This window comes from Bos mutus, chromosome 24 (genome assembly GCF_027580195.1).
Source record: "Bos mutus isolate GX-2022 chromosome 24, NWIPB_WYAK_1.1, whole genome shotgun sequence".
NCBI lineage: Eukaryota > Metazoa > Chordata > Mammalia > Artiodactyla > Bovidae > Bos > Bos mutus.
The window spans coordinates 56,425,582-56,448,926 of record NC_091640.1 but is presented as its reverse complement, the minus strand read 5'-3'; the positions used below and the strand labels follow the sequence as shown (position 1 = coordinate 56,448,926).

Genomic DNA, 23,345 nt, shown 5'->3' with positions numbered 1-23,345 from the left:
CCCACAGGTGCGCCACACACACACACACACACACACACACACTCTGATCCGGCTAGGTGCCCCACAGGTGCGCCACACACACACATACACACACACACATACACACACACACACACACACACACTGATCTGGCTAGGTGCCCCACAGGTGCGTGCGTGCACACACACACACCCACCCGGATCCGGCTAGGTGCCCCACAGGTGCGCACATACACACACACACACACACTCTGAGCCGGCTAGGTGCCCCACAGGTGCGTGCGTGCACACACAGACACACACACACGCTCTGAGCCGGCTAGGTGCCCCACAGGTGCGCGCGTGCACAAACCCCCCCATCCGCCTAGGTGCCCCACAGGCTGTCTTTCAAAGCAACATAGAGCAAAACCACCAGGTACTGATGGCAGCAGCAGCTGATGGACAGACCCGTCGTTGTATAAGAAAGCAAGTACCACTCATGGTAGCTCAGGGAAGCTCACTGTTTTTAAATGGTCTGGTACATCTGGTGAATTCATTACAATCTCAGCCTGAGACATCTCCAGCCCCCAGTGCAACGGAAATGCTGCCATTGTCTTTTGTCCAGGGTCTCTGAACCTCTCCTGGACTGCTGCGGGCGCCCCCTGAGCTGACTTTAGCCTCCAATGTCTTTTGCTGGGGGTCTCTGAACTTCTCCCGGACCGGTGCGGGCACCCCCTGAGCTGACTGGAACCTCCACTCTGACGCGATGCAGCTGGCTGCAGATGGCAGTGAGCGCGAAAGCACTCTGTGATTCCGCACACTCAAGGGTTTGGGATCGTAAACGAGTACAAAGAACCTTTTCCCCAAACAGGTTTCCAAACAAAAGGAGGCCGGCTCTGCTTTTTAGATGTGGGTGAGTATCATAGCCTTTGTGATAGGTTTTTGTCAGAGAAAGTGCCGTCTTAAAAAGACAGAAATGGAATATAAAGAAGTTAATCTAATTCAAGAAGTGCTATGAACAATAAAAGAAATCAAGCAATTATCCCTAGCAGGAGACAAGAATGTTGAATTATTAAACACTCTCCCCCGCTTTTACTTATAAAGAAAAGGAACTGAGAAGCAGGATTAATAAGGAACAACGCTCGCGTGTGCCCAGTGGTTTTTAACAGGCCAGTTCGGTGTGCTCCACAAAGGAGCACAGTTAACCCTGTCATACAGGGCACAGAGACACGGATTTCCAAGATGATCTGGTCAGCATCGATACAAACTAGTACAGTCTAGCATATTCTCTTGAAAACTGCTGTCTCTTCCTGGATTTCTTGCTATTCAGCTTCCGAATGACAAACCGGAGAACCGAGACCAAAATGGAGGACTCAACTGCACCCACTTCACAGACTGAACAAGATCAAAGAGAGCATCTTGCATTCATTTCCAGGTCTCGTCACTTTTTTTAAGGGGAGGGAAAAAGCCCAGGAAACAAAATTTCCTACTTTTAACATAAATTCTAAAGCAAGGATGTCCGAGAGTAGGTACAATTTTGCTACCATAAATACCATCACAAGGGAAAGATGTTGACTGATCCGTGTATTTTATATAACATTTATTAAACTAAAAAAAAAAGAAAAGAAAGAAAGGACTTTGCACTTCACAGCCCCAGGGTTTGCCAGGCCTGAGGGGGAAGATGCCCATCCTGCTCACAGGCCTTCTTGGGATCACAGGGCTGGCTCTGGGGGAACCGAGGCAGCTGGAATTTGAGGGGTGACCGCAAGGCCCGCTGAGCTGTGTGTCCCCAGGGGGCTGCGCATGGTCTCTGAAATTCCTACAAATACAACTGTGCCTTTGGTTGAGGCATTTTCCCTGGCCTGTGCCCTGGCAGAGAGCAAACAGGACCAACTTGCTCTCATGAGGTACTGGTACATGCGCAGCAGAGGCCCCGAGCTCAGGGTGAGAACGCATGATGCGTCCCTCTGTGTACAGAGGCAGGAAGCAGCTGGAGACGGGCCAGATATACAGGGAAGTGGGCGCTGAGGAAGTGAGGATAAGCTCCAAAAAGGAGAGGTAACAGCAAAGACCTACAAATGCACACATTTTCCCAGCGTGCGTGCTTAGTTGCTGGGTCGTGTCCGGCTGTTTGGGACCCCATGGACTGCAGCCCGCCAGGCTCCTCTGTCCGTGGGATTCTCCAGGCAAGAATATTGGAGTAGGTTTCCATGCCCTCCTCCAAGGGATCTTCCCGACCCAGGGATGGAGCCCAGGTCTCCCACACTGCAGGCGGAGGGGAAGCCCTGCTGGGCCCTTAGTGCTAACAAACAACAGGCACTTCCCTGGGGGTCCTGGTGGTGAAGACGCCACACTCCCACCAGAGGAGGCATGGGTTCCATCCCCGGTCGGCGAACTACGATCCCCACATGCTGCAAGGCTTGGCCAAAACATAAAAACAAATAAACACACAACCACCAAAACCAAACAATGCTAAGTGAGATTCAGGGCGCGCTTGTGCCTGACACACCCACCAAACCATCTCTTCCCGGCCGCAGGCACAGTCAGGAAAGGGTGGGTGAGGAAGCTGGAGCAGGGCTTGCTCTGCATGCCTTTCTGACACCCCAGCATAGGCTGCTGACTTCAGGGCTGATTGGCAGGGAGAGACGGGGTCCGGGGACACAGAGACATCGCGCTGATGGATGGCTTTGTTTGTTAGGCCAGGGAAAGGTTCGTCAAAAAAGGGGCCATTTCCAAAGAGTTGAAAAGTTAAGAATTAATTACGTTCAAGAAATAAAACTCCCTCTTTCTTCTCTCCGAGGCGACCAATTTGTGAAAACTGTGTTAGGTACTTAACGTTCACCTGCTCCAGGAAACAAACGATTTAGGCAGACGATAATATATTTTCAGAAAGTCTCATCTACAGCCAATTAGAAGGCTGGAGGAAAATTTAATCTCCACTGTGAACTGAGCCTTCTGCCGCCTTTTTGTGGGTGGGATCTTACGGCCGAAAGACGTGGTCAACGACACTGAGAGGCCACCCATTCTTTTCTGTAGGTGGACAGGGCTGCCTTAAAGCAGGTCGGATGAAAATTCATTTTCTTTTCAAATCTCTCAAGAAGATTCCAAACCCTCCCCTGAAGGCCCTCTTCTGTGTTTAATGGTGTGTGCCATCAGAAAAGTTTTCCTTTTTCAAATCTAAATCCAGAATGCTGTAGTGTGAGCCTGATTCCTCGGTTCCAGCCTCAGAAGAGATGAAGAATAGCTGGTCACCAAGCATGTGTCGGTTTTTTTTTTTTTTTTTGCAGCAAGGCATGCGGGGTCTTAGCTTCTCGACCAAGGATCAAACCCACACCTGCTGCGATGGAAGCCTGGAGTCTCAGTCACTGAACCACCAGGGAAGTCCGTGATCACCAGTCTAAGCCTGGTAACTTTTCATAAACTTGAATGCTGTTACTGCAACGTGCTCTGTTTTTCCTTATTTATTTTTTATTTTTAGGATTAAAAAATTCAGTGACTATAATATAACCTTTGCCTTTCAGAGCTCATCTCCCAACTATTAGAATAATTTCTGTAGATTTTCCTTAAACTTTCTCCAAGCTTTCAAATCATGATCTCGTCGAGCTGGATGGTATTTTAAAGGTCAACCATGTCCTCAAAATGTGGGACTACAAAACCGGACTGGGGGCTGGAACCGGGCAACTGGCTGTCATCAGAGTTGCTCATCACACCACCCAGGAGGCCAAGACTGTGCTTAATTTTACCACAAAACTGCAACTGGCTCCAAAAGCTGGTAAAGTTGTTGGCACGCAGGTGCCTGATGCCCACAGCCCTCACACATGTGGGGAGAGGCAGGGTCCCCGAGCCCACGGCAACCGTGGTAGACGAAGGAAAACGAGGGGCCCGGCTCGCTCTCAGTGGGGACACAAAATACAGAACCCAGAAGAACCGACCAGGATGAAAGCGGATGGGAAGCGCGCTCAACACGCACGCTGGCGCTGGAGGAAGCCCGGGGGCTCTTGCTGGCTGAAAGCGGATGGAAGCGCGATCCGAACGCACGCTGGCGCTGGGGAAGCCCGGCGGCTCTTGCTGGCTGTCTTCTCTGCTGCAGTGTAAGCGCGTTCACCTAGATGCGGCCCTTGGCGGTTCTACAGTGATTTTGAACAGAGATTTGAGGGTTGAAAATGGGCTGTTTATCTCTATAATTTGTTTTCTTGATGGAGGGCTGAGCCGATGCTGTATTTTTTTTTTTTTCACATTATGCCAACTGTGTATTAAGAGAGTCAAGCCACTGTGGCGATCTTCAATCCAACGGGTACCGGAACGATTCAATGAATTACTTTCTGTCGCTATCTAATTGAAAAGAATATACATCTAGAGCAAAAGAAAAGCAGGTTTGGTATCATTTTAGCATCTTAATGGAAAATAGATCTAAGGAGAAACATAATAAAAGTCTGCTATCTTAAGTTTTCTTATAAAATGAAATGCCTCAAGTAAACAGACTCTGTTCCCTAAAAACAGCTGCAGCATTTACTGCACATTTTCGGTTGCTGAAAGCTACTTCAGTGTCACTTGGGGACAGACTGACAGACACTGACAAGTTAAAGGCGTTTGGATATCTACACACTGGTAATCCTTAAGACATGGGCGGTAGTTTTTGAAACTTCTTTGTGGATGATTATAACCAACATGTATGTGCACAGCACACCTTTCCAGGAATAGTGAGGCTCAATGAACGCTCAAGATCGCTTCACTACTGTAATTTAGGCATGAGTAAGAGTTTCAGAATTTTAGGATATTGAGGCTGATGTTTTCACTCATATCAACTGTACATTATCAAAATTAAATTTAAAAAGGCAGATCTACAAATGAACAAATAAAGTGGCCATTAAAGTCAACAGTTGTTTTCCAATCTTAAAATATCGTAGCCATCATAACAGCAATCTCTATAAAAAAATATGTACTGGTTTTCGGGGGTTATTCCGTTCTGTTCAACAGAGGAACTTTTTCAGATTCAAATAAATTTTCTGTCAGCCTCATTGTTTATGTCTGACTCTTTCTTCCTCTTTTTTTGCTACAGATAATCAGGAGGTGACCACATGTGCACCTGCGCACAAACACACATCCCTCTTCTGGTTTAATAGAGCAAATATTTTCAGGGTAAAGTTACTTAAAAACACCAACTTAGATTATAATAATTGATACATCCTTTCTTTATGTGCTAGAATAATCAATTTTATAGAAATATCCTTTGAAAATTATGTTTGCCAAAAATCCCCAACATCATAAGCTTGCAATTATTTTGTGCCCTGATCACCACTTCTTGGCTAATAAATGACGGTGGTACATTTGGACTGTGTGTGAGGCTCTCAAGCTCAGTAACAACGAGAGAATAAAGAAGTACAGACATGATTCCAACCGTAACACGTTTCCTTATATGTTAACATTTTAGTCATATTTAAAGATTATTTATGGATCCTCACACACTGAGTGCCTATATGATTTAGATAAATGTGCTTCAGGTTCAAATAAAAGGGATAGTAGATGAATGAATTTTATTAACTATTCACAGTGCTGGTATGAAATAATTATGAGACATTTATTAAAGTATAACTTTCTGTAGCTTTTAAAATACACAAATATTTTCTATAGATCTCACACCCAAAGCTAAATATTTTTGATCATACTTTTAATATACTTCTATTCAAATATACACTACAAGACTTAAAATGAACAAACTTTTGCCTTTTTATTCTCAGACTATGAAAATTCTGTTAAAAAAAAAGAAATTCTGTTGTTAAATATTAAAAGGATTCCTGAGAAATTAGGCCAGCATAAAACAGCTATATACATTTTCAAAGAAGACAGAGGAGAGTATATTGTTAAAGGTAATACTATGCCACAAAACTAAATTCCAATAGCTTCCATTTAGAGTTCCTTGCAGGACTTCAGGCCCTTCCACAGCAGCCTTCAGTAGACACGCGTCCACAGGAACCGGTGGGACAGCAATCACATCACAGAGGAAACGCCCATCCAGATGGACCTCAGCATTTCCGTGGGTTCTGATTTGGGTCAAGGTGAACACAGATGGTTTTGGCTAGAGCTTCACGACAAGGCTTCATGCGCCTGCCCTCTTGGCTCTCTCTGGCCTGGTACAGGGCATGCTGACACAAAACATCTTACGCAGAATGCACTAATATGGGATTTATTTTTCAAAATCACATTTCACAAGAACCTAATATTTTCATCATTCCAAAAAGAGAAATGACTTGAAAGTGTTAAAGAAACCTAAAGTATTAAATACGTTTCTAAAATTCATACATGTATCAACCAGTATGTTATTCTATCTTTTGGCTCATACTTGCTTCCGAGATTGAGAGTATATACACTAATACACAATACAGATTCAGGGATTTTATACTTTTATGGGTGGTTTTTATCCTTCTTTAACTTACTAAAACAGAAAATCAGATTGCTGCTGCTAAGTCACTTCAGTCGTGTCCGACTCTGTGTGACCCCATAGATGGCAACCCATCAGGCTCCCCCATCCCTGGGATTCTCCAGGCAAGAACACTGGAGTGGGTTGCCATTTCCTTCTCCAATGCATGAAAGTGAAAAGTGAAAGTGAAGTCACTCAGTCGTGTCCGACTCTTAGCGACCCCATGGACTGCAGCCTACCAGGCTCCTCCATCCATGGGATTTTCCAGGCAAGAGTACTGGAGTGGGGTGCCATTGCCCTCTCAGAAAATCAGATTAGCTTGGAACATAAGCTAATTAATTAGGTTATTAATTAATTACAAGGTCTATTTCTTTGTTAAGTCAAGAAACCCAAAATTAGAACACTATAAAATCATCCTTCTATCTTTGATGTATCATTCCATATTTGCAATATTAAAATAGTAATAAAACAATACAATAATATATGTAGGACTTTTTTTTTTTTCACAGAGCAATTACATTTGAAAATATTCCCCAGCGGTTACTAAGGTCAAATAACACTGATACTACTTGTTAGTCCTGACTTATTCTGAGACTACCTCATGTTTACCTAATGGATTAAAGTTGATCCTTGTTGGTTTTAGAGGTCAGCAAAATCTTCTGAGACACAATTTGCTTATTTGTAAAAATAAGGATGATATCTGTTTTTCCCAACTCATGGGATTTAATATTCTTAGGAGAAATGTACAATAACAGGTTTAAAATGTTTATCAAGAGCTTATTATGTTCTAGGACCTGTGTTAGATATCAGTAGAAAGATGAGATATGACCCCTGTCCATGAACTGAGGAGGAGAGGAGGACAGGCCGACAGTAGGCAACCAGTATGTAATACGAGAACTGGCATGCCGGAATGTGTGTACGGTGGCATGGAGACAGAGGAATAAGCAGCAGTTTCCATTCAGGGGTCGGAGGTGTCAGAACAAAGTGCGGTGAGGTGCTGGTGGAGAGGTCTTTAACGGAGCAGCCGGCCTGCAGGACAAGACTCGACGCCAGCAGGCAGGTGACTGTGGTCAGACTTGGGAGAGTGCAGACGCAGGCGAGGGCCAGGAAACGCTGGGCACCCTGTGTCCCCCTGCCAGCGGAACCGTGAGAGGCCAGAGGGACACAGGGAGAGGGCTTTGGAGATGAGGGAAGAAGCCAGCTGTGGCCAGGTGATAAACCACCTGTTGCTTGTGCTAAGAACTTGACTTGGTTTACAGCTCCAAACTCCACAAGGAGTTTCCCCAAGTTTTTAAATAAGGGAATAGTCAGATCAGACCAGTTTTAGGAAAACTCTGGCAGAGAGAAGGGAGAGAAATTAGGAGACAAGGAATGGTTGGCAGGCAAACACAGCAGGTAAGTTAGGAGTTGAATGGAGATCGGGATGCGGGCAGGAAGAGAGGTCCGACTGGATGGGCGGTGATGCTGTTTCCTGGACAGGGAGGCACAAGAGAAAGAAAGCACTCTAACAGGACTTAGTGGGGACGGAAGGGGTCCGTGGGATGTCATCTGGGGGAAATGAGCTGAGTTTGGGACACGTAGGCATTAATGTGGAGGACTTGAGTAAGTAGTTAGAAATATGTCAGAAAATTAGAAAGAAAAATGTGGAACTCAGGACAAGATATATGGAAAGGAGAGACAGATTTGGGAGTTGTTAGCACACAGACACACGTTGAAGACACAGATTCTACACTTGGCACTGTTCCTGGCACATGCCAGTCTCTCCATGAGTATCTGTTAAATGCTTGAGTATAAGGGGCTGAGATAACCCATGAAAAGCAGACAGAGTGAAAAGATGTGGTTGAAATGACAGAGGACACTGCCACTTAAGGGGTGGGCAGAAAAGAAAGGGCTGGTTTATTAAATTACAATTTGTAGACTTGAAATCTCAAAGTTTTAGGCTAATATTTTTAAATGAAAGCCTTCAAAGTTGTCCGCAGCATACAAGTCACTTTTTAGGCAGAGAATTTTGTGATGACTCACTGCAGTTAATACTTAACAAAACTGCTTTGAAGTTTGATAATATCTTATCTTTTAAATAATCACCCTTTATCAAGTAGTAATTGTTTAACTCAGATCAGGAAATAACTTATTAAAAAGGCAAGTTGCTAGGATCAAAAGCATGTATTTGAATTAGAATTGAACTTCTAATTCCAAATGACCAATACTAATTAACTGATAACACTGACAGTCCCATTTCTGTAATTTTAACTTTGCTTAAATTTCATCAGTTATCCACAAATATTGATATTTTAGAAAGGTCATTATATAATAGGGCTAATAGACTTCTTTGAATATAATTACGTTAAAAAAGATATACTATTTAAGGGAAAGACAAAAGGGATTTTAAAGTGGAACTTGTTACGTCTTTGCATATGTGAGTGTATGCAAATATATACACATACGTATTTGGTTACTCACTTTGATATACAGATCCTTTTAAAAAATGAAAGGAGAAATATTTTAATCAAGCTAATGATTTATAAAGACTCATATTAATGATCACAGCCACCAATTTTGTTCTGATAGAACTTTCACTGATTTACTGGGTTCATAAACTAGAATCAATACAAGATATATCAGACAATTTACCACTGATGATAGGGCTTCCCAGGTGATGCTAGTGGTAAAGAATCTGCCTGCCAATGAAGAGTCACGGGTTTGATCCCTGGGTTGGGAAGATCTCCTGGAGGAAGAAAATGGCAACCCACTCCAGTACTCTTGCCTGAAAAATTCCACAGACAAGAGGAGCCTGGTGGGCTACAGTCCATGAGGTTGCAAAGATCTGTGGGGTCACAGAGAGTTGGATGCTACTGAGCACATAGAGTCATACAACACGTATTTAGGCAAGCGTTCCCTATAGTTAGGCCAAAGAGAATTCACTTACATGAAAAGGAAAATGAATTAAATATCCTCTTGCTGAGAATAAGCTCTACAGGAATATTCATTTGATACCCCTAGAGTGGGAGATATGCTGCTTGAAACCTTTTATATCTTTAATGCAATAACACTGCCTAATGATAAGGCAAACTAAAAGGCCAATTCATTATAAAATCCAATATTTGGACCATGAAACTCTTTAGCACTTAATAAGCAATTAATATTTGTCAATGAAAAAATGTTGTGGTAACACAAGGTGAAAATCAATACCACTAGCCCACTTGTTGCCCTCTCCAGCACTGACAAGCTACCCAAATCACTACAGTCCTTAAGGGAAACAACTGTTTTGATGGTTTAATTTATGCTCTTCACAAGCAAACATGAATCCTCTGAAGCTCTAACTCAGAACACACTTTGTTACTAATCTGCTTATAATTGCTATTACGTATGTAATGCACAGATGTGTGCCTTGAAATAACATTCTATGCCTTATAATAGATACTATTAAAAGCATACTTAATAGTATACACACTAATTTTATCCACTGAGCAAAACTGAGCAAAGCATATAAACCTCCAGAAAAAGCCTTCCATTTAATACAATACTTTCTTTTTAAGAGTAAATATATAAAGAAGGCAGTTTGGACACGTGTCTGAAGGCTTAATAGATTATATATATAAACTCTGCAAAAATGGTTTTTAACAGGTGTATGATTTTTATTTTGGGAGGTTTCTTTCTTTCTTTTTTATTTTAAAGAGTAACACACAAAAAAAGGAAATGAAGAATTACCTATAACCTCACCACTCTTTTTTAAGTACCTGTTATACAACTGAAACCCTACCCAACTATTTTTCACTAATCAGGTCCCATGCCTCAGAAGAACTACCAAGGGCCCTTTGGGATACATCCTTCCAGACTTTCTATTAGCTTGTCTTTGACATCATAAAGTTTATCAGCTTTTCTTTTCTTAGTATGAAACATCTGCTATCCCTCTACATTATTTTTTATAAAGATATCTGTTCAGAGACGAGACTTGTTGGATCATTTTAACTGCTAAAATAGTGCCCCACGTGACAAGTGTATGCCCACCGCCCAACTTACTCCTGTTTGTTTTTTTTTTAAAAAAGAGAGAAACACTATTTAACACATTTAATTCCTTCTATAGCTTGGAAAAGACAAAGACTCACCAATCATTTTCGTAAAACAATAAAATAAATACAAGACAGGTATGCTCTTTGAAAGGGGAAGCTTCTTTCAGAAAGCAATACTATGGCTGAAGAAACATTTAAAAAATAGTATTTTGAGAGTTGGACCATAAAGAAGGCTGAGTGTCAAAGTATTGATGCTTTTGAATTGTGGTGCTAGAGAAGACTCCTGAAAGGCCCTTGGACAGCAAGGAGATCAAACTATCAATCTTAAAGGAAATCAACCCTGAATATTCATTGGATGGACTCATGCTGAAGCTGAAGCTCAGTACTTTGGCCTCCTGATGCAAAGAGCCACCCTGGAAAAGACCCTACTGCTGTGAAAGATTGAGGGCTGGAGGAGAAGGGGACGACAGAGGATGAGATGGTTGGATGGCATTGCCGACTCAATGGAAATGAGTTTGGGCAAACTCCAGGAGATGGTGAAGGACAGGGAGGCCTGGCATGCAGCAGTCCATGGGGTCACAAAGAGTCAGACTTAGCGACTGAACAACACTTTTATGGTGAATGCTTCATTTAACAGTCAATTGAGATAGATATTGAGATATGGCATTGTAGAATAAGACTGCACTAAAAATCGTAGGTTTTAAACTTCTCATTATTCAGGAGTCAGAGTTTGAAACTGCTTTAGCACTAACTTACCCTCACTACAGAGCAAACAACCGGTGAGCCTGAGAAAACTTACAACCGCCTTCACAGCGAAGGTTTGAGTTAACAGAGAACAGGAAAGCCCATTTCTGGATCTTTGGAAAGTTTAAAATTTCATGAGAATTCTGATTCATACTTCCACTTTTACATATGAAAAAGTCAGAGTCCAAAGTCAGTCAACGGTACACGTGAGGTGAGAATGAATTGATACTGTGAGAATTTCTTTGCATTTTAAATTCCTGAGATTAATTTTGCATTAAAATATAAGAAATAATAAATGATTCTATTTGTAGTTTGTACATTCAAGACCGGCTGTGTCATTCCATGTTACTCCACATGCAATCTAGACACTTTCGTTTTTAATGATCACACTCTGGGAGAAACTTTTACATGTAGCCTGTTGCAGTATTTCCAAAAAGGTAGTCATCAAAAAACAGGTTTGGAATTCTGTTGTTTAGAACTCAGAACACAATTATCTACAGAAACAATGCCACAAATAACAGATTTCTAGGCCAGCTTCCAAAAGTCTATAGAATTCTTACTGTTGCAGAATTTGTAGGGCCAGTTCAATCTCCTAAGCACTATTTATAACAGTTTCTCCGAGAAAAAGCATTTCAAGGTGCAAGTCAGACACTAGGAACCTACTTATCTACTGTATATACCAGACTCTTATACGTTCTAATATCTTTACATATATAGAGGGCATATGTACGTAAAGCCCAGCAGGAATATATGTGGGATGTCAGGGAAAAGTATGAGGTTACCTGTCTTAAACCCCTGGACACTGGACCCCTCCAGAGTTGACACTCCTTCTCCTGCCCCTCTATATACAGGCTCTGTGGTATTGCTAATGGTGACCTTCAAGGGACTAATGCCAACACATGCCTCCCAGGACTGCTGCTCCCAGGACCACTGTTCCCATGGCAGGCCACTGCCGACCCATGCCTCTGCAGGAGACCCTCAAACACTCAAAGGTGGGTCTGACTGAGTGTCCTGTGAGCTCACTGCTCCTTCCCCCTGGTTCCTGGTGGGCACAAAGGCTTTGTCTGTGCTAAGAGTCGAGGGGTTTGGTTGGGAGTCATGTTCCAGTAGAGCTTAAGCTATGAGATTATAGTAAGAAACCGTGGAGGTTTTTTGGGCAGTGATCACGAGTGGTTATGTGGTGCGGTGGTGGTGATGCTGGTGGTGGTAGTGGTGATGCGGGGGGTGAGTGTGTTGTGTGTGTTTATGTGTATGCTGGGGTGAAGTAGGGGACAACAAGTGTTCCATGCAGAGTGTAATATAATCACAAGACTGAAAGAAAGAGAGTGTACATTGTAAGAAAAACTAAAAATCTTCAGAATGATTAGGACTTAACAGTAGAAGGGATGGCATGGAGAAAGATAAAAATGGATGGAGAATTAGGCTGAAGACAGACCATGAAGAGCCCTGGGATTTTCAGTGAATATATACTAACTGTGAACACATACTGTTAGAGGGACGTTTAAACCCAGCAATAATATTTAAAAAAATATTTACTAGAAGACATTGTGGGATCCAAACCATCACTGTTTACATACAATTGACTTTTACAAATATAATTGTTTATAGATTCATATATAAACCTTTTTCCAGTAGTCATGTATGGATGTAAGAGTTGGACTATAAAGAAACATGAGCACCAAAGAATTGATGCTTTTGAACTGTGGTGTTGGAGAAGACTCTTGAGAGTCTCTTGGACTGCAAGGAGATCCAACCAGTCCATCCTAAAGGAAGTCAGTTCTGAATATTCACTGGAAGGACTGATGCTGAAGCTGAAGCTCCAATACTTTGGCCACCTGATGCAAAGAACTGACTCACTGGGAAAGACCCTGATGCTGGCAAAGATTGAAGGCAGGAGGAGAAGGGGACAACAGAGGATGAGATGGTTGGATGGCATCACCGACTCAATGGACATGAGTTTGAGCAAGCTCTGGGAGTTGGTGATGGACAGGGAGGCCTGGCGTGCTGCAGTCCATGGGGTCACAAAGAGTCGGACATGACTGAGTGACTGTACTGAACTGAATAAACCTTTAGATATTAGATTCATATCTAAACAATTCATCTCTAAACTTAGATTCATATGATATAAGATTCATAACTAAAATGACCATGGTTTTGGTCACTTTATATTTAGATAAGTATGGTTTAGTTTTGGGGAAAAAATGGTAAATAACTTGATCATTTTCTCCCAGAATAATATCAGAATACTTATTTAAGTGTAACTAACATGTTCAACAAAGGTCCGTCTAGTCAAGGCTATGGTTTTTCCAGTGGTCACGTATGGATGCGAGAGTTGGACTGTGAAGAAGGCTGAGTGCCGAAGAATTGATGCTTTTGAACTGTGGTGTTGGAGAAGACTCTTGAGAGTCCCTTGGACTGCAAGGAGATCCAACCAGTCCATTCTAAAGGAGATCAGCCCTGGGTGTTCTTTGGAAGGATTGATGTTGAAGATGAAACTCCAGTACTTTGGCCACCTCATGCGAAGAGTTGACTCATTGGAAAAGACTCTGATGCTGGAAGGGATTGGGGGTAGGAGGAGAAGGGGACGACAGAGGATGAGATGGCTGGATGGCATCACCGACTCAATGGACGTGAGTTTGAGTGAACTCCGGGAGTTGGTGATGGACAGGGAGGCCTGGTGTGCTGCGATTCATGGGGTCGCAAAGAGTCGGACACGACTGAGCGACTGATCTGAACTGAACTGAACGTGTTCAAAAAGTTAGTGAAAACATTTTCTTGGGATTTGGGTGAACCTAAAAGTAAACTTTTCAGTATTTTTAACATAAAGTCTATTTCAAACAAACGGTACAGGTCTTAAGATAAAAGATATTGTGTTTTGGACTTCCTAGAGCATAAATTCTTTAAAATTAAAAAAAAAAAAAACTGTAGGACCATAAAACAAAGAACATTTAATTACTGAGATTTGTCCACATTCAAGTTTAGCCTCTGTGAACACTACAATAAATCTATACAAATATACTTTACCATGTCATGAATTTATATTTCCCTTGATCGCTTTTGATTTCAGTTTTGAACAAAAGTAAGATAAAACCACCACAGAAGTGTAAAGATGTCGAATTTATCTAACTGCTGTATAAAATTAATGACTGATTTTTTTTTAAGTAAAGCATCTTTTCACTGATTATTAGAACTGCTTAGAATGTGAACTGCATGATTTTTCATGGCTGCACACTCAAGGACAACAGAGAATGACCTTGAACAGCAGTGTATAAAAATACATTTATCACTGAAATGGCATGCTGGCTGCCAGTCAATATATGCCTCTCATTTGTTAGGAGGTTCTCCTGCTGTGATTCCCTCATTACAATTTGCTTTTACTTCCTGGGCAAATGACAACTAGAAAATGAGGCAGCTTCTTTCTTGACCAAACTTAATCCAGAAAAAATGAGATGACAGCTGCAGCCACTCAAGTGTTACAGGACATTTTACACGTGTTTGTAGAGGCCCGATTATATATTCTAAATATTACATCACTGGGTGTGACAGCCGGCACGTTATCTCACTATCCTAGTCTCCTTCGTTTGTGGGAAGAAGGGTTTCAGAAACAGGATACTTTTTAGTTACGAAATAATTTCTTGTATCCCATCTGATCTTTTTCTAATCAAATAATCTGAGGTGCAGAATGCAGATAAACACTCAATTTAGAGACAGGCTGGAGAAAACAATCTAAGATACTCTGAAGAGAAATATTCAGCTACAGTTGTCAGCTGAAGGGAGTAACTAACTCCTGTCTTGCGTTTCTATGATAGTCTCAGTGTATAGCTTACATTTTTCTAGGAAGCAAAAAAAGGTAGATTCACTTAGATAATTTACTTGTACTAGAAATATATGTGTGAAGAAAATTATAGTACAGTCACATAGAGTTTTAAGTTACGTTTATTTTTTCATATAAGGATTTTCTGACCCACTGATTTCTAGTCACGTTTTGAGACACCTCAGGGCACAGTACCTTATTACAAGAGATGTGGAATTACCACAAAATGCTGAAAACAAAAACAACCTTTCCTTTAAATTAAAAAGTACAGATGCTAGAAAGCACCCTGGGAAGGGGAAGACAAAGGAAATAAAAACTCCAATGACTAGTAATAAGGTACACAGAATAAACTAAAAAAAAAGACTTAAAATAATTATTCGTTTGGTTTTAGTTTTCCTCTACTTAGTGCGGCCAAACAGTTTCTGTTCTGGCAGATGGGCCCAGTTTTCTAGTTGGAGTATGCATTTGGGACTCTGTTGAGAAGTTTACAGTCAGAGATTAGCAAAGAAACAGACTAAAAATATAGGTAGGTGGATGAACAAGAACGTGACGCTAAGTGCAATCATTCAGACACATACACTAAAAACACATACCGATTAATTCTACTTATGTGAAATTCTCGATGAGGCAAAACTACAGTGACAGGAAGAATCAGGGGTCGCCAGGGTGTGAGGACTGACTGCAAAGGGGTAGAAGAAGTTTCGGAGGGTGACAAGATTGTTCACACTGGCTAACACCCATCCAACTGTGCCCTGACAGTGGGTGAGTTTACTACATGTAAATTACACCTTGTTAAATCAGGTACCAATACGGACACAGAGGAAAACAGACACAGTAGCAAAGAGGGGGTGGCGCAAGAACTGGTGTTTTCGTCACTATTGCCCGGAAGCGCTGAGAAATGCACAGCTAATTCCTTAGCGTATGGGGTTTGGCTGCTCCCCAGAAGCCATCCTCCAGTTCTTCAATGGTCTCAAAGGGCGGCACAGCCACAGTTGCTCCTGGGGAAAGTTAACTACAACTAAGGACAGAGAGGGTATGGACCTAACAGAAGCAGAAGATATCAAGAAGAGGTGGCAAGAATACACAGAAGAACTACACAAAAAAGATCTTCATGACCCAGATAACCACGATGGTATGATCAGTCACCTAGAACCAGACATCCTGGAATGTGAAGTCAAGTGGGCCTTAGGAACCATCACTGTGAACAAAGCTAGTGGAGGTGATGGAATTCCACTTGAGTTATTTCAAATCCTGAAAGATGATGCTGTGAAAGTGCTGCACTCAATATCCAGCAAATTTGGAAAACTCAGCAGTGGCCACAGGACTGGAAAAGGTCACTTTTCATTCCAATCCCAAAGAAAGGCAATGCCAAAGAATGCTCAAACTACCGCACAATTGCACTCATCTCACACGCTAGTAAAGTAATGCTCAAAATTCTCCAAGCCAGGCTTCAGCAATATGTGAATCGTGAACTTCCTGATGTTCAAGCTGGTTTTAGAAAAGGCAGAGGAACCACAGATCAAATTTCCAACATCAGTTGGATCATGGAAAAAGCAAGAGAGTTCCAGAAAAACATCTACTTCTGTTTTATTGACTATGCCAAAGCCTTTGACTGTGTGGATCACAACAAACTGTGGGAAATTCTGAAAGAGATGGGAATACCAGACCACCTGACCTGCCTCCTGAGAAATCTGTATGCAGATCAAGAAGCAAGTTAGAACTGGACATGAACAACAGACTGGTTCCAAATTGGGAAAGGAGTACATCAAGGCTGTATATTGTCACCCTGCTTATTTAACTTATATGCAGAGTACATCAGGAGAAATGCTGGTCTGGATGAAACACAAGCTGGAATCAAAAGCTGGGAGAAATATCAATAACTTCTGATATGCAGATGACACCACATTTATGGCAGAAAGTGAAGAGGAACTAAAGAGCCTCTTGATGAAAGCGAAAGAGGAGAGTGAAAAAGTTGGCTTAAAACTCAACGTTCAGAAAACTAAGATCATGGCATCTGGTCCCATCACTTCATGGCAAATAGCTGGGGAAACAATGGAAACAGTGAGAGACTTTATTTTGGGGGGCTCCAAAATCACGGCAGATGGTGACTGTAGCCATGAAATGTAAAAGATGCTTGCTCTTTGGAAGAAAAGCTATGACCAACCTAGACATCTTTTAAAAAGCAGAGACATTACTTTGCCAACAAAGGTCCATCTAGTCAAAACCATGGTTTTTTCAGTAGTCATGTATGGATGTGAGAGTTGGACTATAAAGAAAGCTGAGCACCGAAGAAATGATGCTTTTGAACTGTGGTGTTGGAGAAGGCTCTTCAGAGTCCCTTGGACTGCAAGGAGATCCAACCAGTCCATTCTAAAGGAAATCAGTCCTGAATATTCATTGGAAGGACTGATGCTAAAACTGAAACTCCAATACTTTGGCCACCTTATGTGAAGAATTCAGCCCTCAGAAAAGATCCTGATGCTGGGAAAGATTGAAGGTGGGAGGAAAAGGGGACGACAGAGGATGAGATGGTTGGATGGCATCACCGACTCAATGGAACTGAACTGTTTCTCAATCGGGATACCCTTCCTGTAAATCCGCCGGGAGTGTTCTTTTCCTTGAACTTTTGCTCACCACTCTAGTAGCTTTGTGCATGCCACCAGAAACCATTTCTTCCTTTTTAATATAGTCATACATTTTTGCTCAAATACTGGTTATTGATTCAGGACTGCAGGACCAAACCGTCTTAACTTCATTGTTTTAAAGCTCTAAACCTAAATTTATATCTATCACTGTCCACAAATACTATGCTAATGCAAAAGGTACAGGATTTAGTAAAGTATTTTTAAAATTCTAGAATCTGCAAATAGAAAATTCCACACATTAAAGATTATATACCATAAAGATGTTAAGACTCATATTTAATAGATGGCATTAGTACTGAAATGGACAATCCAGCTTTTACATGAGGAAAATTTTTGAACATTTTCCAGAAGAGCAATCAAGCTATAAGAAAATAATAAGCCACGCACTTCACATGTGTTTGTCTAAAAGGGCTTTCCACTTCTCTGCAAACTTGTGAGAGTGACACAGTAAAGGAGCTGCTATTTAAGCTAATCGATTTTCAACATACTAATTCTTTTTCAGAAAGGAAGATTACAAAACTACTGAAAACCAAAATGGTTAAGACCTATTAGAAAAACTTAATTTGTCTACAGAATATGGCACTTAAAATAACACCCAATAAAGGGGCATGGAAAACAAGAATAACATTCAACGAAGGGAGAACGACATAAATAATTTAGTATCATCCTTAATACACACCTTCTCCATTACGAAAAATAAGAAATTAAAGAACACAGGGTCAGTGAAATTAGATTGGAGTAGTATTCATTAAGATTCCTCTTCTTGGCCACTGAATAAATTCTGATTTATGATACGCTTTTAAAAATATGAATGTAATTCTAGTTAATTAAATACAAATACTAATAAATCTCTTTAAAACAACTTTATAAACTGAAGGCTCACACTGCCAAGATCCTGCTTGCTGACAGTCTCCTGGACGTTCCCATACTCTATCTGCTAGTAGCGCTTAGTCGCTCAGTCGTGTCCGACTCTGTGGCCCCATGGAGTGTAGCCTGCCAGGCTCCTCTGTCCATGGGATTTCCCAGGCAAGAATACTGGAGGGGGTTGCCATTCCCTTCTCCAGGCGATCTGCCCAACCCAGGGATCGAACCCACATCCCCTGTGTCTCCTGCACTGCAGGCGGATTCTTTCCCCGCTGAGCCACCGAGGACTCCATAAATATTCTGATCCTCCCAATTCCTCATGTGGAGACTATTCCTAAGGAGCAGTGACCTTCAACCAGCTGCACGGCTACTGCAGGCGCAGAGTGCAGAAACTCGCACAGTGAATTCCGAGCCCGCTGACCTGCAGTGGATGCCAGCGGGAGAGAGGCCCGCAGTGGCCAGTGCACAGAGACCACTCTGTTCAGAAAGTGCCCTTGGGAGGGTTTCCGGAGTCCTACTTCTGCCCTACTCGGGAGTTATCTGTAGTTTTCTATTTTTCTTGCCATCTTCCATTCTCTCTCTCTGTGTTGTTGAGTTTATTATATAAGAAGAGAATGCAAAAGCATTAAATTCCCATTAGTCCTGGTTATTTTTCATTGACTGTTTTCTCTACCATAATGTATCTCTATCTCTCCTTGGCTCTCAACACAAAAAAAAAACCTTTATTGCTGAGTTTTTTTTTCCCCTTGGCCTACATGTTTTGGAACACTTTTTGTTTTTCCTAATCCTTTTTTCTAGATATTTTTCAAGGACTTACATGCCTCAGACTAACACAGGGGCTGACCTCATGGAGAAAGGTTGAAAAGAGTTCCTACTTCCCTTTCCCATTATTTTAGCCATCTCAGAACAGTGATTTAAAAGAGTCCTGTGGTGAACTCTTTCTTCCCAACTGAGGTTTAATGTATAATCCATTATCATCATTCTATAGATATTATTGCCTGATATTTATTCCTAAAATATTTATATCTATTATCTCAACCTAGTCCATGAATTTAACTTTTCTAAAGTTCTGTATTCAAAAACTTTCTTCCAATCCTAAATTCTTTACCAGGTTTTTTTCTAATATGCTCAACACAAGGATGGATGTTGCAGAATACAGAGTGATTGTGAACTCTGTTATTGCCTATGAACTCTCACATTAAACTAAAGGACTGCACTGTCAGGACTTTTCACTGACATTCTCTGTAAAGTTTATCATATTGTATTTTTTAGTATAAGACTCCATAAATAATCTCATAACTGTGACTTCTTCAGGCAGGAGCCATTCCCACATATTTGAAATCATGGGATAAATTACATACCTTCTTATATGACACATTATTCATACTGGCACTAGGTTGGGATATTGTTGCTAAAAGCTTATTTTCCTTAGCTATTAAGTGCTATAATATACTATCAAGAACTTGGAATAATCAGGAATAAGACCTGTAGTTTCTCAAATATTCCATATTACTATATTTTAAAAAAGTATTTTCTTATTTTATAAGTAGAATAAGGTCCTTAATTTTTTGTGTGTGTAAACATCATTTAAATTACATTCATGTCCTACAAAAAATAATAATTGGATTAAAAAAGGTGATTTTTTTTTTGATATGTACAATCTGGTAAATTTTATTTTTTAGTGACTTTTGATGACATTTTGCAGATTTGTCACAGCTATTGTATCATTTGATAATTAACTCACTGACATGGACATCCAAGCTTCAACTCATCATTCCTTAATAGAATTCTATATGGGGGTGGGGTGTGGTTACAAAATCAAAGTGCCTGGTAAAAGGAGGATGAAGTTATGATTAATCCAAAGCCACTAAAGGCCACACTGGTTTCAAGTATGATGAGAGAATTCAATTCTTTCCCTGTAGACCGTTTTGTCCCACACAAAGTATGCCCCACCTCCATGTTTCAAGAGCGTCTCCTCCAATCTGAATTCATTAAATAGAACCCACTAAACCCTCCAGTCATGCCTACAACCGCAGTGTCAAATACATGTGCCAAGAGATGGCAGCACTTGGCCTTTGCCCCGTGAGGCAAGCGTCCTGGGAACATGCATGGCTCCCGGGAGACCTCACAGGTCCGAGGGCGGGGAGACACATGAAACCCCGCAATCCTTGGGTCCTCGCTGGGGGCTCTGGATGCCGCACCATCCTTTTCAGAGCCCCGTGCCCTCGGGGTGGTGGCACGCTCCCGTCCACCGTGTGCAGATTCGCTCTGCCCGGTATAGACCTGCTTTGTCTTCACTCTGGTGTCTAAAGCAACACGATGACAAGAAGGGTTTACTTTCTCCTCTGTCCCTCATCCTTACTATAAGGATTATCAGAAAAGAAAAAGGGCTTCTCTAAAGCTAGTGTTAAAGCTGTGTTTTAAAACACAGGCCTTACACATAATCACTATTTCATTTGAGGCCACAGGACTGCACAAAAGGACAGCTGAAGATGGGGAAGGCTGACTGGTTCTTGCTGTAAGCACTGCACATCCTGCTAGCCTCAGCAGCTCTGCCCTCCTCTGTTTATAACCTAAGCCATGGATTCACCTTTCTTCTGAAAAAGCTGGAATCTAGATATCAGCCCAAGTGTCAAAAAATATCCCAAGATGAATTAAATAAGAAATATTAAGAATTAAGTATATTAAGAATATTAAAAATATTAAGAAATATGAATCAACTAAGAAACAATACAAGTGGAATGCTTTTCAAAGGCTTGATTACATTTGTTTGTTTTTCAGAAGGCACAAATAAGCTCCTCTCGGTTGCCAAGATGTGTGTAAGCTGTCCACACAGAAATGAAACACCCTTTGGACAACTCAGTACAACTTATTTCATTCTGCCAGGAAACACACAGATATATCTATAATAAAACTGCATTGTTAAATTTAACTTCTGGTTCCAGTCATTAATACCCGACCTTACAGATTTAATAGTAAATGCCACCCCCACCTTCTGCCTTGCCCCAACCCATGGGGAAATTCAAAAATGGATGTTGTCTTTTCAGCAAATACTTCGGCTTTGCCTCAGATGTTTACAAGTGTGATAAACATTTATTCTTTTCTATATCTGCCACTACTGTGAGGTTATTGATCAAATCATTCTTGAAAACACTCTGCCAGAGACCATGGAGAAGGATATATGTTGTTTCTGAAAAGTAATTGCTTCCTTCCTTCTGAACAATTTATTGTTTAATCCAGGTCTGTTTTACATCTGATTTTTGTTGAGATCTCATTCAAGTCACAATTTCTTACAAAACACTCAAGCAAATCTGGATTTACATAATTTGCACTAGTATTACACTGCATCACTGAAATGTGATCCTTTCTATTTTAGGTTTAGAAAAGTGCCATTTTAAAGGCTCTTTGCAGGTACTCTTTTATTGAATATCACATGCTCTTTTCTACCTCTCAAGTGAAATATTAAAGAAACTTTAAAAATAAATGTAAATGCTTACATGATATGGCAGGCTAAAAAGAATAAAGAATATTATAACTAAAGAACACCCTGCCACTTGCTGTGAAGCCTCAGAATTTAAGTCCCACTTTGTACTGGTTGGCAAAAGAGAAGGGAGAGATGAGGCAGCTTTCTCTGTGCCCTTCTGAATGTGTGTGTGCTCAGGTGTTCAGTTGTGTCTGACTCTTTGCAACCCCGTGGACTGCAGCCAGCCAGGATTCTCTGTTCATGGGATTCTCCAGGCAAGAATACTAGAGTGGGTTGCCATTTTCTCCTCCAGGGGATCTTCCTGACCCTGGGACTGAACCCATGTCTCCTGCACTGCAGGCAGATTCTTTACCACTGAGCCACCGGGGAAGCTCCACTTCTGAATAGTTCTGGGCATTTCTAACTTCCTTGGGAGGCTCTCTTCCCTATGGGACAATTGCCTCAAAATTGAAGGGAAAATAAAATCTTTACCAGGCAATATCTAATTCTGCATGATTTCCCAATCTGCTAAGCAGCCTGCATTTATATATATCTTAGCTTATATTTCCTCGGGTACATCTATTTTTTACAACAACCATACATTTTACATTCCTGAATTAAGAAATTTAATCTATCTGGCAAATTTGGCCTTAAAACCTTTTTACTTTTCTTTTGACAATCGAAGTTTTAAGTATTTTCAGTAATTTGTGAACTATTTTTAAAAAAGCCTATTTTCAAGCCCAAGAATCTAAGAGGAAAAGCCCAGTTTCTTCCCTAAAGTATATACCAAAGAAAATATAACTCTTCTTTTATTTAGGTTCACCTTGAAAAAGAAGGAAAAAAGTAGTAACCATAGATAGCTTGGCTACTGGCTCTGCAAGAGCAGAAACAGAGTCTCAGTCAACTTGTATTACCAAAAAGAAAAAAAAAAAAAAAAAAAGGATCCTCAGATGAGTGAACGAGGAGGGGAAGGGATCACAGGCAGCTGTTTATTAAATACTTCTGGACTCACTTTAAAATAGTGGACACACTGATGCTCCCATCCCTTGGACAGTCCTCTCAATTCACTGCTCTATTCTTTGATTTGAAACCATTAAGCCTCAGGCTTCCCTTGGTGGCTCAGTGGTAAAAATCCTGCCAGTGAAGGAGACATGGGTTTGATCCCTGGTCCGGTGCAGCCACAACTGTTGAGCCTGAGCTTTAGAGCCAGGAGCTGCAACTACAGGAGCCCACGGACCCTGGAGCCCGTGCTCCACAACGAGAGAGGCCCAAGCACTGCAAGGAGAGAGAAGCCCCCGATCACCAGTTAGAGAAAAGCCCACTCAGGAATGAAGAGCCAGCAGAGCCAAAAGCAAATAAAGTTACATATATAAGAAAAGAAATCATTAAGCCTCAAAAAGTGGCAAGCAGTCCAGCTACCAAAGAGGCAT

At 41.3% G+C, this 23,345-nt stretch overlaps 1 protein-coding gene and 1 long non-coding RNA gene across 6 annotated transcripts in view; one reads left to right on the top strand and one right to left on the bottom strand.

The window, feature by feature from the left end:
* The window catches only part of WDR7 (WD repeat domain 7), a 357,488-nt gene that overhangs the window by 13,161 nt on the left and 320,982 nt on the right, over positions 1 to 23,345 (bottom strand). The window lies entirely within an intron of this gene.
* Positions 7,308 to 21,384, top strand: LOC138985452 (uncharacterized). Of its 2 annotated transcripts, none has more exons than XR_011462514.1 (3): positions 7,308 to 7,431; positions 11,981 to 12,121; positions 21,234 to 21,384. It is a non-coding gene; the product is annotated as an uncharacterized lncRNA (long non-coding RNA). The 2 variants fall into 2 exon arrangements; XR_011462513.1 differs by having other exon boundaries at positions 7,309 to 7,435.